Source organism: Carassius gibelio, chromosome B8, assembly GCF_023724105.1.
Source record: "Carassius gibelio isolate Cgi1373 ecotype wild population from Czech Republic chromosome B8, carGib1.2-hapl.c, whole genome shotgun sequence".
Lineage (NCBI taxonomy): Eukaryota > Metazoa > Chordata > Actinopteri > Cypriniformes > Cyprinidae > Carassius > Carassius gibelio.
Window position 1 is genome coordinate 29,715,459 of NC_068403.1, and position 13,882 is coordinate 29,729,340.

General features: G+C 42.3%; 1 protein-coding gene across 1 annotated transcript in view; it reads right to left on the reverse strand.

Moving 5' to 3' along the window:
- wnt5a (wingless-type MMTV integration site family, member 5a) overlaps positions 1-13,882 on the reverse strand; it is a 40,819-nt gene that overhangs the window by 7,334 nt on the left and 19,603 nt on the right. The window lies entirely within an intron of this gene.

Consider the following 13,882-nt stretch of genomic DNA (forward strand, 5'->3'; position numbering starts at 1 on the left):
ATTTAGCCTGTTTATACAAGATATTGTCCTCCTTCCTGAAAGCATCTTCTTTGGCCTTACGGAGCTGAGTTTTGCAGTGAACCACAGTTTGTGATTGTTGTAATTTAGTTGAGTCCTGGTAGGAATACACATATCCTCACAGAAACTTATATATGATGTTACAGTCTCTGTGAGCTCGTCCAGATCGGTGGCAGTGCTTCAAAATGTTTATGTTAAAAACACATTACAAAAACATTTGGTTATGTTTATGAAGATGTTTATATTAGATCTGTGTGGCAGCAGCAATATACATTGAATAAATAAATAAATAAATAAATAAATCTACCGATGTTTTGTCTCCTCTGAGGCTGCGACTCTAAATAGTGTTCTGTGCTTGTCTGTGCAGCCAAATGCAGAAGTTAGCCAAATCAAAATGACAGTGCCTTGGGTGGAAACTTTTAAGGGATTAGTAATTTTATAAAGACATCCCTTTGCAACGTTAAGAGGGGCGCGAAATCAGACGTGCTCATTTTTTTTAAGGCTTGCAGATAAAAGGCTTACCAAAACAAAGTTACTGGGTTAATATTTTTCACATTTCCTTCGTTGGTAGATGCACTGGGGACCTGATTATAGCACTTAAAACCTGGAAAATTTGATTTTAATGATATGCCACTTTTAAGGGGATTTCCCACAACAGCGATGAACAAAGCATTTGTTTGTTGAGTCTTACAAGATGTTGTTGAAAGTAAAAATTATTTTCAACCTTCTTTAATTCTTTTTAATTTAAAAGTTTTTGTCTGCTTACTCTTAAAGACAACAATAACAATGTAATCATCATCACTATGTAGGGTCAAAAATAATCAGATTTATGCTTTCCTTTCCCAAACCTATTTTGATTAACAAAAGGAACATTTGGAGTTCCTGGAGGCACTGAGGTGATTATACTTATGAGGTGAATGAACCAAGATGGCGGCACGTCCACACGCAGAGGCTTTTCTCCGTCCCCACAGAACGGTGTTTTCGTGTTTTTTGTCTTGTGAGTCGCAGTGTTTTTGTACGTTGTCGTCGCGTCTACCTGTCTGTAAGCGCAAATACAGTCGCGAGTTTCTGCTTGATGTCGGCAGATCTGCATTTTTACAGTTAAACTCCGCGCACGCAGAACAGCTGCGGGATCTCGATCTGCTACGGAGCCCTTCACCATCATCGACCCCCACTACTGCATCTCGCCCGCAGCGGAAGCACCACAAGCGGCGTGAGAGGAAGCAGAAGAGGGGTAAGCGCGGAGGTATCCGGGCTAGGCTAACGGCTAACCCACACAAGCCATCTATCCCCACCATCGTACTGGCTAATGTACGCTCGTTGGACAATAAACTGGACTACATTCGTTTACTACGCTCAACACAGAGGACTGTAAAAGACTGTTGTGTTTTTGTGTTCACGGAAACATGGCTCAGCAAAAGCGTTCCTGATGGCGCTATTCAGCTCGACCAGCTGACGTGCTATCAAGCAGACAGAGCTCTCATCGCGGGAGGAAAAACCAATGATGCGTGGTGCTGCGATACTGTTGTGATCAGCAAACACTGCTCACCCCTGGTGGAGTTTATGATTATTAAGTGCCGGCCGTTCTATCTGCCGAGGGAATATACTGCTATACTGCTCATTTCAGTGTACATTCCCCCATTCAACATCATCAACAACAGGAACGACGCACTTAATGAACTGTACCAGCACATCAGTGAGCAGCAGACAGCACACCCCGATGCTTTCCTCATCATAGCTGGGGATTTCAACCATGCTGACCTTAAGAGTGTGTTTCCAAAAATACACCAGCACATCAACTTTCCAACACGAGGTAATAACATTTTGGACTTTGTTTACACCACACAGAGAGGAGCTTACAAAGCCCTCCCCCACCTCGGAGCCTCAGACCACATCACTGTTATGCTAATGCCTGCATACAGACCGCTCATTAAAGTCGCCAAACCAGTTTACAAACAGATTAAAGTGTGGCCAGAAGGATCATCAGAGATTCTTCAGGACTGCTTCAACACAACTGACTGGGACATGTTTAAACAGGCTGCCACATGCAATAACACCACTGACCTCCAGGAGTACTCAGAGTCTGACCCCAGACAGCGTGAGGAGATCCTTCAGTAGGATAAATGCCCGCAAAGCTCCGGGTCCTGACAACATCCCTGGGCCTGTACTGAAAGTCTGTGCAGCAGAACTCACTGATGTCTTCACAGACATTTTTAACATCTCACTGAGTCAGGCTGTTGTTCCCACATGCTTTAAAACTTCCACCATCATCCCAGTCCCGAAGAAGCCATCTCCATCCTGCTTCAATGACTACCGTCCTGTTGCACTTACCCCCATCCTCATGAAGTGCTTTGAACGGCTAGTCATGCACTACATCAAGTCTGCCCCCTCCCCCTCCCAGGACCCCTTCCAGTTTGCATATCGGTCCAACCGGTCGACCGATGATGCCATCTCCACTGCCGTTCACTCAGCACTCACCCATCTGGACAAAAAGGACTCATATGTCAGAATGCTGTTCATAGACTTCAGTTCAGCATTCAACACAATCATCACTCAACAGCTTATCTACAAGCTGAGTCAGCTGGGGCTCAACACTTCGCTGTGCAACTGGCTGTTGGACTTTCTGACTGGAAGACCTCAGGCAGTACGGGTCGGCAGCAACACATCCAGCACCATCACACTGAAAACTGGGGCCCCCCAAGGATGTGTGCTGAGCCCCCTCCTCTTCACTCTGCTGACCCATGACTGCACACCGTCACACAGCTCCAACCTCTTTATTAAGATTGCAGATGACACGACTTTGGTGGGTCTCATTAGCAACAAAGATGAGACAAACTACAGGAGTGAGGTGAGCCGCCTGGCCAAGTGGTGCAGTGACAACAATCTCTCTCTGAACGTGGAGAAGACGAAGGAGATTGTTGTAGACTTCAGGAGAGCACACACTCAGCACGTTCCTCTGACCATCAACGGTGCAACTGGATAGAGTGAGCAGCACCAAGTTCCTGGGTGTGCACATCACAGAGGACTTCTCCTGGACTGAAAACACCGCAGCACTGGCCAAGAAATCACAACAGCGTCTCTACTTCCTCTGCAAACTGAGAAGAGCCAGAGCCCCACCCCCCATCATGTACACCTTCTACAGAGGCACCATCAAGAGAATTCTGTCGAGCTGCATCACTGTGTGGTATGGCGCCTGCAACTCGTCCTGCCGAAAGACTGCAACGCATAGTGAGAGCAGCTAAGAAGATCATTGGTGTCTCTCTCCCCTCCCTCCAGGACATTTATGGAACATGTCTCACCCGCAAAGCCCTCTGCATCACAGGTGATCCCACTCACCTATCACACAGCTTCTTCAGCCTGCTATCATCAGGAAGGAGACTGCGGAGTCTCCAGGCCAGGACCAGCAGACTGAAGGACAGCTTCATCCACCAGGCTGTCAGTAAGCTGAACTCCCTCCCGAACCTGCCCCCCCCCCCCCCCCCCTCTTCTTCCCCAGGCACCACTGAACTATGACCCCCCCCCCCCCCACACACACACACACACTAATTATATGATGGCATGCACTAGTCATTTGTGCAGCATTGGTCTGCTCACTCACCGCTCACTACCTCATTCGTCATGGAACTGACGTCATTCCACTACCTCATCAGTCAGTTAAATAACTGCTCTTGGTCACTTGTCACTTGTCACTTTAATCAGACTTAAGATATTTTTAATAAATTATTTTTTTTGCACTAAAAAATATTTGAACTGCACTGTTGTTCACTTCATTGATTTGCACTATATCTGTCAATTACCTTGCGCTGCTTTATTTAACTTTATTTTTAACTTTATTTTTAATTTTATAATATGTCTTTTTTTATCATTCCCTTATTGTATAGTTGTATCTACATTTCATATTTGATGTAGTTATTTTTTAGGCTTTAATGTTAATGTTATCTGTATGCACCGGGGTCTGAGAGTAATGCAATTTTGATTCTCTGTATGTATGTACTGTACATGTGGAAATTGACAATAAAGCAGACTTGAACTTGAACTTGAACATTGGGGGTCTAACAAGACAGACAACACAGACAACCAAGCGTGAATACATATGGATGTTTATTGAACTACACTACAGGGGAACACGGAACATCTGACTAAACACAAACGTACACACATTAAACATAGATGCTAATGCGACGAAGGCATGGATAGAGAGAGAGAGAAAGAGAAAGAGAGAGCACTCATGTGCAAGAAAGTGGAGAGTCATGGTATTATTTACTCATAAACCAAATCACAACCTGTTAAGAACCATCAAAGAATCTGATCACCTTAAAGGGGGGGTGAAATGCTCGTTTTCACTCAATATCCTGTTTATCTTGAGTACCTATAGAGTAGTACTGCATCCTTCATAACTCCAAAAAGTCTTTAGTTTTATTATATTCATAAGAGACAGATAGTCTGTACCAATTTTTCCCTGAAAAACACGACCAAAGAAAGAAAGAATCACGAGCGCCAGTAGGCTTTTGCGTTGAGAGCGTTTGGAAGTTGTGACATTACCGTGAGGAAAAAAAAAACATAATCCAAAACAAACCATGGCTAACAGTCAGATTCAGCCGTTTATTTATGATCCAGAATCAGATCCTGAGACTGAAACTGAAAGAGAGCAGCAGCAGCAACGACTCGCTCCGAGCGGGGCTAGGACCCGGGTCTCCGGCATGGGAGGCAGACGCACTAACAAGGAGGCAGAGATATTTTAAGCAGTTTTACTCACCGCCTGTGGTTCCAACACACGATCGTGACCCTTTTTCGTTGGGATTGCATCATCCTTAAGAAATAAACGATATGCAAATCCATCGTCAAACTGGGACTTGTTTGTAAAACAAGCATCTTCGAAATGCAGGGAACAAACAAAAACACTTGCACAACTCTGTTGATGCTCTGTAAAAATAAACTTCATCCACAGGTTCCTTAATGCTGTTTTTTTTTGGTAATCTGTGCAGGGTTGTCTTGCCCTGGCAACCAAAAACACACTTCTTTTGTGACTTTTCGCGACGCTCTCGCTCTGATCAGTGAATGAATGTCTGTGCTCAGCCTCTCAGTGCTCTGCTATACGGGAGCGCGCTCTTCCGGGCAGACGTGCCCTTAGGACCCATCTAGCGCCACACAGAGCCATACTCGAAAAAAACTGGCAAACTGGAAGGAGTATTTTGGGAACAAAAATACTCCTTCAAACGTACAACTTAGTTTTTGAAACTTTGTCCATGTTTAGCATGGGAATCCAACTCTTTAACAGTGTAAAAAACTCAGTATGCATTAAATAGCATTTCACCCCCCCTTTAATTAAAAGGGGTCAAAGCCTAGAAGCGTATCTAAATAGTTAACAAGCGGTTACTTGCATTGGTTCTGTAGTTGATGAGGAAAGTGTCCCGGTGCATGTATAATGCATAGATTCCTGTTGAATCCTGTTAGGAGTGAAACCTTCGTCATTTCATCCATGGGTTGACTGCTTCAAAGTAAATCAACAAAGTTGCTGAAAACTGCCAGTAGATCAGACCCCGAAGGGGAGTCGCGAGGTATCCAGGGTGATGGGTGCCTCCAGGGAAGTTAAGAGAAAAACTCACTTTTTGAGTGTGGAAGAGGTTTTATCTGGTTTTCCCGGTAACACCCCTTTTGGTTGTATTGACCAATAAGAAGGCATATAGTTTCAGCAGGAAAGTGTTTCTTTGTCTCAATGACACCTGATTTATAATAATAATTACTTACATTTATATAGCGCTTTTCTAGACACTCAAAGTGCTTACATAGTCAGGGGGGTATCTCCTCATCCACCACCAGTGTGCAGCATCCACCTGGATGATGCAACGACAGCCATAGTGCTCCAGAACGCCCACCACACACCAGCTTACTGGTGGAGAGGAGACAGTGATGAAGCCAATCAGCGGATATGGGGATTGTTAGGAGGCCATGATGGTCAGAGGCCAATGGGCGAATTTAGCCAGGATGCCGAGGTCACACCTCTACTCTTTTCGAAAGACATCCTGGGATTTTTAATTACCACAGAGAGTCAGGACCTCGGTTTAACGTCTCATCCGAAGGACGGATTTGCATATTTTATGAATGGCATGATGAACTGGTTATCTGGTAACACAAACTATGGTACAAATAGTATAATGCATTTTAGAGGTCAACAAACATGACTAGAGAATCATAACTATGCTAATACCCACATAGCAAAGGTGCTAATGCACGGGTCGTCAATCTTTGCGGTACTTAGGCCAAGGGAAAAGTCATTGTGTGGCCCAGATCTGGGCCAGAAGACATTTGCTATGTGGGTATGAGCTGGGAAACACACAAACACACAGGAATATATCGTATACATTTGTAATGGCTTACATTCTGAATTAAATGCAAGTAGGTTTGAGTGTGTGTGTGTGTGTGTGTGAGCGGCATGGGGAGGTCTTTTCCTCTGCACGCTTGGGCCATTGACTGATTAAGATATCTTTGAAGCTTATGAGTCCGATCGAGGAATGTAGAGGTGTTCCTGGTGAAAGTTGTGATTTACATGAGGTCAGTCAGTAGATTAAAAATATTTCTGAATATTAGAATGAATGTGTTATCATGATCTGGTCCATACGCTACATTTATGTTGATGGATGCGCATTGTGGCTTACCAGTACATTACAACAACAGCGATTAAAAAAAAAATAAAAAAAAAAAAAAAAACTTGTCAAACTATTCACTCACCGGGTAAGTATCCTACAGCAGACATAGCCAGCTGAACGCACTGTATCAGTACACTGGATCTCCTAAAGTGACAGTCTTTATATTAATCGAACATTCACTAGTTCACGCTTACATATAATTAGCTGAGGTATGGTATGCGTATTTGGCGTGCTGTCCGGGGAAGGGCTCCGAGCTCGGGAATTGCCCGAAGCTAGAGTACCCCCCCTTCCCCGTATATTGTAAAGTGAACTTGAAGTGGGGAGATGGGGTGGAGGAGGGATGCTGATAAACCGTCAATGGATAGAGGTAAGTCAGCGATATTTATGCTGTGGGATTGATTACTTGATTGTGGTCCACCTGTGATGATTAGGCTAAGTATCTGACGCGCTCCTCCCGAATCTTCATAGATAATTACATGTAACAACAAATAAATCACTCACTGCTCTTGATTGAAAAACTTTTGTAACTTTAATAAAGGTTAATATTTAATTTATACAATCAAATATGGAATACTGTTTTACATTTGCTTAATTCAATTTCTGTACGTAAAAAAAATAATGCTACAAATGCATTTTTTAAAAATCTTTACTCTATTTTACTATAGTATTTATTTGTGGTGTTGCTTGTTGTTATATAGATTATTCTTTTTTTCTTTATTTTTATTTGACCGTATAGTTTTTCTCTAAACATAGCACATACTGAACCGTACTGAAACCGTGACTCTAACCGTTACAAACCAAACTGGAAAAAGTTGAACCATTCCACCCCTACTACCTAGTCTTGATCAACATTGCTACCTACTGCAATACAATGTACTCACTCAATAGCAACACTCTCCAACATGTTTAGCTATTCTAAATGTGCTTATTTCTGTCAAGTGGCAGGGGTAATAGACAGGAATTGTACAGTTTTATTCCATTATGCTGATATCGTTTCTTTAGTCATTCAGCAATCCCACAGCCTTGACCACTGTAGGGAAACCCCCCTTACAACTAACACACATACCTCTCTCAATACCAAATACTAATATAAAATGATAGTACTATTAATTATATAATTCATTACAGTGAGGTGGTGTTTCTGCTGGACCTTGAGGCCTGTCACACATCCTACAGTGTCTATGGTGGACTATGCATGGCAGGGGCGTCCTTTTCCCTGAGGCAGGCCTAAACCTGACCGCATACAATGTGGTTTTGCTGCAGGGTCTTCAGCTGGGGACCACCGCTCACTGAAGTTTCACCCTTTATCCCAGAACATCTCCTGGTGGCGGGGCAGTGAACAGGGAAGTCTCCCTGACACCCCCTGCAGCAAAACCTAAGTAGATGTTACTCCCCAAGCCTTATCACGTCTAATCCCAGGTCCTTGAGCAGGCATAATATTGATCTGCCCATAAAGCCTCTGGCCCCCACCTCAACTGGGTACAGCCTCACTCTCCATCCACTTTCTCTGCACTCCACAACCAAGTCAGCATACTTCTTCTTCTTTCTCTCGTAAGCAGCTTCCAGCCCTTCCTCCCATGGCACTGTCAGCTCGATCACTATCACTGACTTCACAGCTGCAGACCAGAGCACCATGTCTAGTCTTAATGTGGTGCTGCATATCTCCTGTGGTAACTGGAGCTGGCTTCCCAGGTCTACTTCGTTCTTCCACGCTGCCCCTGGTGTTAATAACTTGGCAGGTGGTCTCTTGCTGGTCTGGATTGTGGGTTCCTACAATGTAAGTGGATCCTACATTGACTCTCTAATGGACTCTGATTGTTTGCCTCCTGCCGACTTTTCTCCAGCACCTCTGTCAGCTTCCTGAGCACTTGCTCATGCCGCCATCTGATCTGACCCATGTTAGTGCTGTTTTACAGTGGGACAGAACATGCTGGAGTGAGGCATTTATGGTCCCTCAGAGATCACAGAATTGTTCTGTTCCAAGCCATTGGTGGAGTTTTTTTGGGCTTGGTACGGTGTCATATGTTGCCCTAATGAGGAAACTGAGCCAGGCTTGTGGCAGTTTCCAGAACTCTGCCCAGCTGATCGCTTGGCTTGCAACACCCTCCCAAGTTGTACACCGCCCCTGCTGCCCTTGTGCCACAGACCTTACTCTGAGCTCCTCCTGCTCAATCCTGGTGACCTCTGCAACAACTAGGTCCTTCCTCTCCTTCCTACTTGCCTTGGACCATAGGATGGGTGGCTCCCTCCATCCAAGGCCTGTCCTTCCTGTCTGGACAGTGCCCACAATTTGTTGGTGTTGCAGCCTTCCTATCACCCTCTGCACTTCTTCCTTAGCCCTCCATTTCCTTCCAGTTTCAACTCTGGCATTTGCATCAGCCACTGCCTTGTCAGAGGAATCACTTAATTCCATCCCCAGCAAGGTAGCTGGCTTGCATCAATCTTGGACAGGCCTTTTGACCACTGCTGAAGGATGAATTTCCCCATATCCTTGTCTGAGAGACCGGATGTAAAAAGTCTTCCCAGGCTTTGGATGGGCTGATCCACGATGAGGGGGATATCTTCCCCACTGATGGTGAAGGTGACTCTGTTGTTTCTTTCCCCTTTTCACAACGAGAGGCTATATGACTTCTGTGACTTAAACTTCATTCTGGCCCAGGTGATCATCTCATCCAACCTCCTGAGCAACCTGATTGTACATGGGGCGGTTCGTAGCAGGCAAATGTTATTCATTCAACAATAATATTTAACAAACAAAAATGCCATTCTAAAAGTTTCTAAGCAATTCAGTGAAGAGTAAAAAGGCAGCAATATGATACAACATTTAGGTTACATAAAAATACAAAGACGAAAGAGTACCCATTGGATATATCCTGAATGAATTATATCTTATGTTTAACCAATATAAAGACATCAGGGCCAATGGCAAATTCCATAAAAGCTGGCTGAGATGAGGCTGCTCTTAACGGGATCATGAGCACTTAATGGCCACTAACACCCTGGAGGTCACATTTCCTATTTTTAGAAATAAACACACACGCATATATATATATATATATATATATATATATATATATATATATATATATATATATATATATATATATATATATACAGTATTGTTCAAAATAATAGCAGTACAATGTGACTAACCAGAATAATCAAGGTTTTCCGTATATTTTTTTAATGCTACGTGGCAAACAAGTTAACAGTAGGTTCAGTAGATTCTCAGAAAACAAATGAGACCCAGCATTCATGATATGCACGCTCTTAAGGCTGTGCAGTTGGGCAATTAGTTGAATTAGTTGAAAGGGGTGTGTTCAAAAAAATAGCAGTGTGGCATTCAATCACTGAGGTCATCAATTTTGTGAAGAAACAGGCTGTTCAGCTAAAATGATCTCCAATGCCTTAAAATGGAGAGCAAAACCAGAGAGACGTGGAAGAAAACGGAAGACAACCATCAAAATGGATAGAAGAATAACCAGAATGGCAAAGGCTCAGCCAATGATCACCTCCAGGATGATCAAATACAGTCTGGAGTTACCTGTAAGTACTGTGACAGTTAGAAGACGTCTGTGTGAAGCTAATCTATTTTCAAGAATCCCCCGCAAAGTCCCTCTGTTAAAAAAAAGGCATGTGCAGAAGAGGTTACAATTTGCCAAAGAACACATCAACTGGCCTAAAGAGAAATGGAGGAACATTTTGTGGACTGATGAGAGTAAAATTGTTCTTTTTGGGTCCAAGGGCCACAGGCAGTTTGTGAGACGACCCCCAAACTCTGAATTCAAGCCACAGTACACAGTGAAGACAGTGAAGCATGGAGGTGCAAGCAGTGTTGTAGTCGAGACCAGCTAATTCGAGTCCGAGTCCAGATCGAGTCCAGAGAGGGTCGAGTCCGAGTCAAGACCGAGTTCAGAAAGGGTCGAGTCCGAGTCAAGACCGAGTTCAGAAAGGGTCGAGTCCGAGTCAAGACCGAGTTCAGAAAGGGTCGAGTCCGAGTCAAGACCGAGACCAGAGAGATTGGGTCTGAGACAAGACCTAAAGAAATCTTCAAGAGTATGTCAAATGTTTGGTGGAAACAATAAAGGTTAAAAGTGCCACATAGTATGTGGTGTAAAGGTAATTTTATTAGTATTATGAAGTGTTACTTGTCAATATTAAGTGCTCATTTTCACATAACATCGTTGTACCACTATACACATCCATATAACCTTTCTAGTACAAGTAACATTACTGTACCACTATACCTGTAAATGTTCAACTGTAACAGCTTTTACAACCTTGAAGCTTAACTAATGACTGCTAATATCCTTACAATGTCTTGGATTATGTGCACTTTAGATGTTGTGTAGATTACAGATGGGCATAATTACTTTTTTTTTTTAAATAAGTGAGGAGACCATCCTGCTACCCAACCAAGCACGATGTGGTCTCATGATCAATCCACCCAGACTTAAAACTCTCTCTATTGGTGCAGAGGAAGTGGGGACTGACAAAAGTTACCATTTCATCACTTTCTGTAACAGCAACGGATAATCTAATGCTAATTTCCCTGGATGGTGCGTTTTAATGCAGGGTAAAATACACACTAGTCAAAGTTTTTTTTAGTTACGGACGGCATACACACAAGAGCCGACTGACTGTCCAGGAAACTTTCATCCAAAAGTGTGTATGTGCCAGGGGAAGAAAGCTGGATGAAATGCCATATAAGTTCAATGCCTTCTGTCAGACATTTTTTTTGGGGGGGGGGGGGGGGGGGGGTTAGTGTTGAGACAGTCAGTCTGTGTCTGTATTCATTATATAATTTAATTAAACAATATTTGTTTTTTTCTGTGACCATTTTGTCCTACTTTGTAAAAATAACACAGTTGAGAGAAATAATGTAGCAATGTGGCTTTCTGGAAAGCGGGATCACTACAGGCGGATGGCAGGAGGGTAACTTAAGGCCGGTGACACACTGGGTGTGTTGCGTCGCTGCTGCGTGCCAGAAGCGTGGTGGCTGCTTCGCATTTTCTGTGTCTTTACACACCAGAAGCGTGCCTGACGACTCGGCGCTGGCACGCTGCTGTAGGTGACATAAAGGGAGGCTGCCGAAAAACAAGGCTCTTGTCTTCATGACAACAATATCAACTTTTTTTTTTTTTTTTTACACACCTACTGATAGGAAACCGTCAACAGTATTGACGGCAAAATAGAGTATGTTTGACAGGTGCAATGTTTGAAAATCGATCATTATTAATTTATTTTTTAAATTACATTTATATCTGAATTTATGCCAACCTATAGACTTTCAAATATCAAAATATCATGAATTAATATGTATTTGTGTACAAAATGACATATAAACACATTTTCCTAGTATATTTTGTCTGGAAACGCTTCCAACATGCACGCGTGTCGCGTGAAAAATAGGCGTCGGTTCTATTTCTAGCATGCACGGGTTTTCCGCGCGTCTCACGCAGGCAGTCTGCAAGATCTAACCTGTTAACACGGGAGCCGAATTAAAAACAGACACGCCACGCAGCTGAGACGCTTGCGCCACACATCCATTGTGTCGCTGGCCTAACGTCTCACGTCAAAAGAAAATCACCAGTCATTGGATGTCAATCATACATCAATTTAAATAAACATTAACATACAGTAATAATCATGAAATATTTTGATTGGGACTCGAGTGGACTCGGGCATAAGTCCGATTCCTAATATGTTCGAGTCCGAGTCAATACCGAGTCAAAATGCACACGAGTCCATGACAAGACCGAGACCATTAAAATACGGTCTCAAGACCGAGTCCGAGTACTCAACACTGGGTGCAAGCATCATGATATGGGCATGTTTCTCCTACTATGGTGTTGGGCCTATTTATCGCATACCAGGGATCATGGATCAGTTTGCATATGTTAAAATACTTGAAGAGGTCATGTTGCCCTATGCTGAAGAGGACATGCCCTTGAAATGGTTGTTTCAACAAGACAATGACCCAAAACACACTAGTAAACGGGCAAAGTCTTGGTTCCAAACCAACAAAATTAATGTTATGGAGTGGCCAGCCCAATCTCCAGACCTTAATCCAATTGAGAACTTGTGGGGTGATATCAAAAATGCTGTTTCTGAAGCAAAACCAAGAAATGTGAATGAATTGTGGAATGTTGTTAAAGAATCATGGAGTGGAATAACAGCTGAGAGGTGCCACAAGTTGGTTGACTCCATGCCACACAGATGTCAAGCAGTTTTAAAAAACTGTGGTCATACAACTAAATATTAGTTTAGTGATTCACAGGATTGCTAAATCCCAGAAAAAAAAAATGTTTGTACAAAATAGTTTTGAGTTTGTACAGTCAAAGGTAGACACTGCTATTTTTTTGAACACACCCCTTTCAACTAATTGCCCAATTGCACAGCCTTAAGAGCGTGCATATCATGAATGCTGGGTCTTGTTTGTTTTCTGACAATCTACTGAACCTACTGGTAACTTGTTTGCCACGTAGCAATAAAAAATATACTAAAAACCTTGATTATTCTGGTTAGTCACATTGTACTGCTATTATTTTGAACAATACTGTATATATATATATATATATATATATATATATATATATATATATATATATATATATATATATATATATATATATTATTACATTTAATCATTTAGCATGCGCTTTTTTTTCCAAAGTGACTTACAAATGAGGACCAATGGAAGCGATCAATCAACAAAAGAGCAGTGATATGCAAGTGCTATAACAAGTCTCAGTTAGCTTAATGCAGCACATGTAAGTTGTAAGTAAATCATATAATAAAAATAATAAAAAATAAAAGATATAATACTGTAGGAAAATAATAGAGGCCTTTTTGTTTTGCTTTTGTTAATTGTATAATAAATAAAAAAGGAAACCGACAGAATACAAAAAAAGATTGGAAAGCTAGAGTTAGTTTCTTTTCTCTTTTTTTAAGAGTGCAAGTCTAAAAGGGGCATGTTTTTTAAGAATAGCATTAGAATAGAGAGTGCTTGAGATAGAGGGTCAAATAAAGATGGAAGAGATGTGTCTTTAGCTGCTTTTTAAAGATAGACTGTTCAAATTGAGTTGGACATATAATTTAATGTAAAAGTCTGTGAAAGTGATTTTGTGCTTCTTTAGGATGGCACAATAAAGTTAAGTTCACTTGCAGAACTATGAATTTAAGTAAAGGGTTGCAGAGCCAGTGGTGGTTTTGTA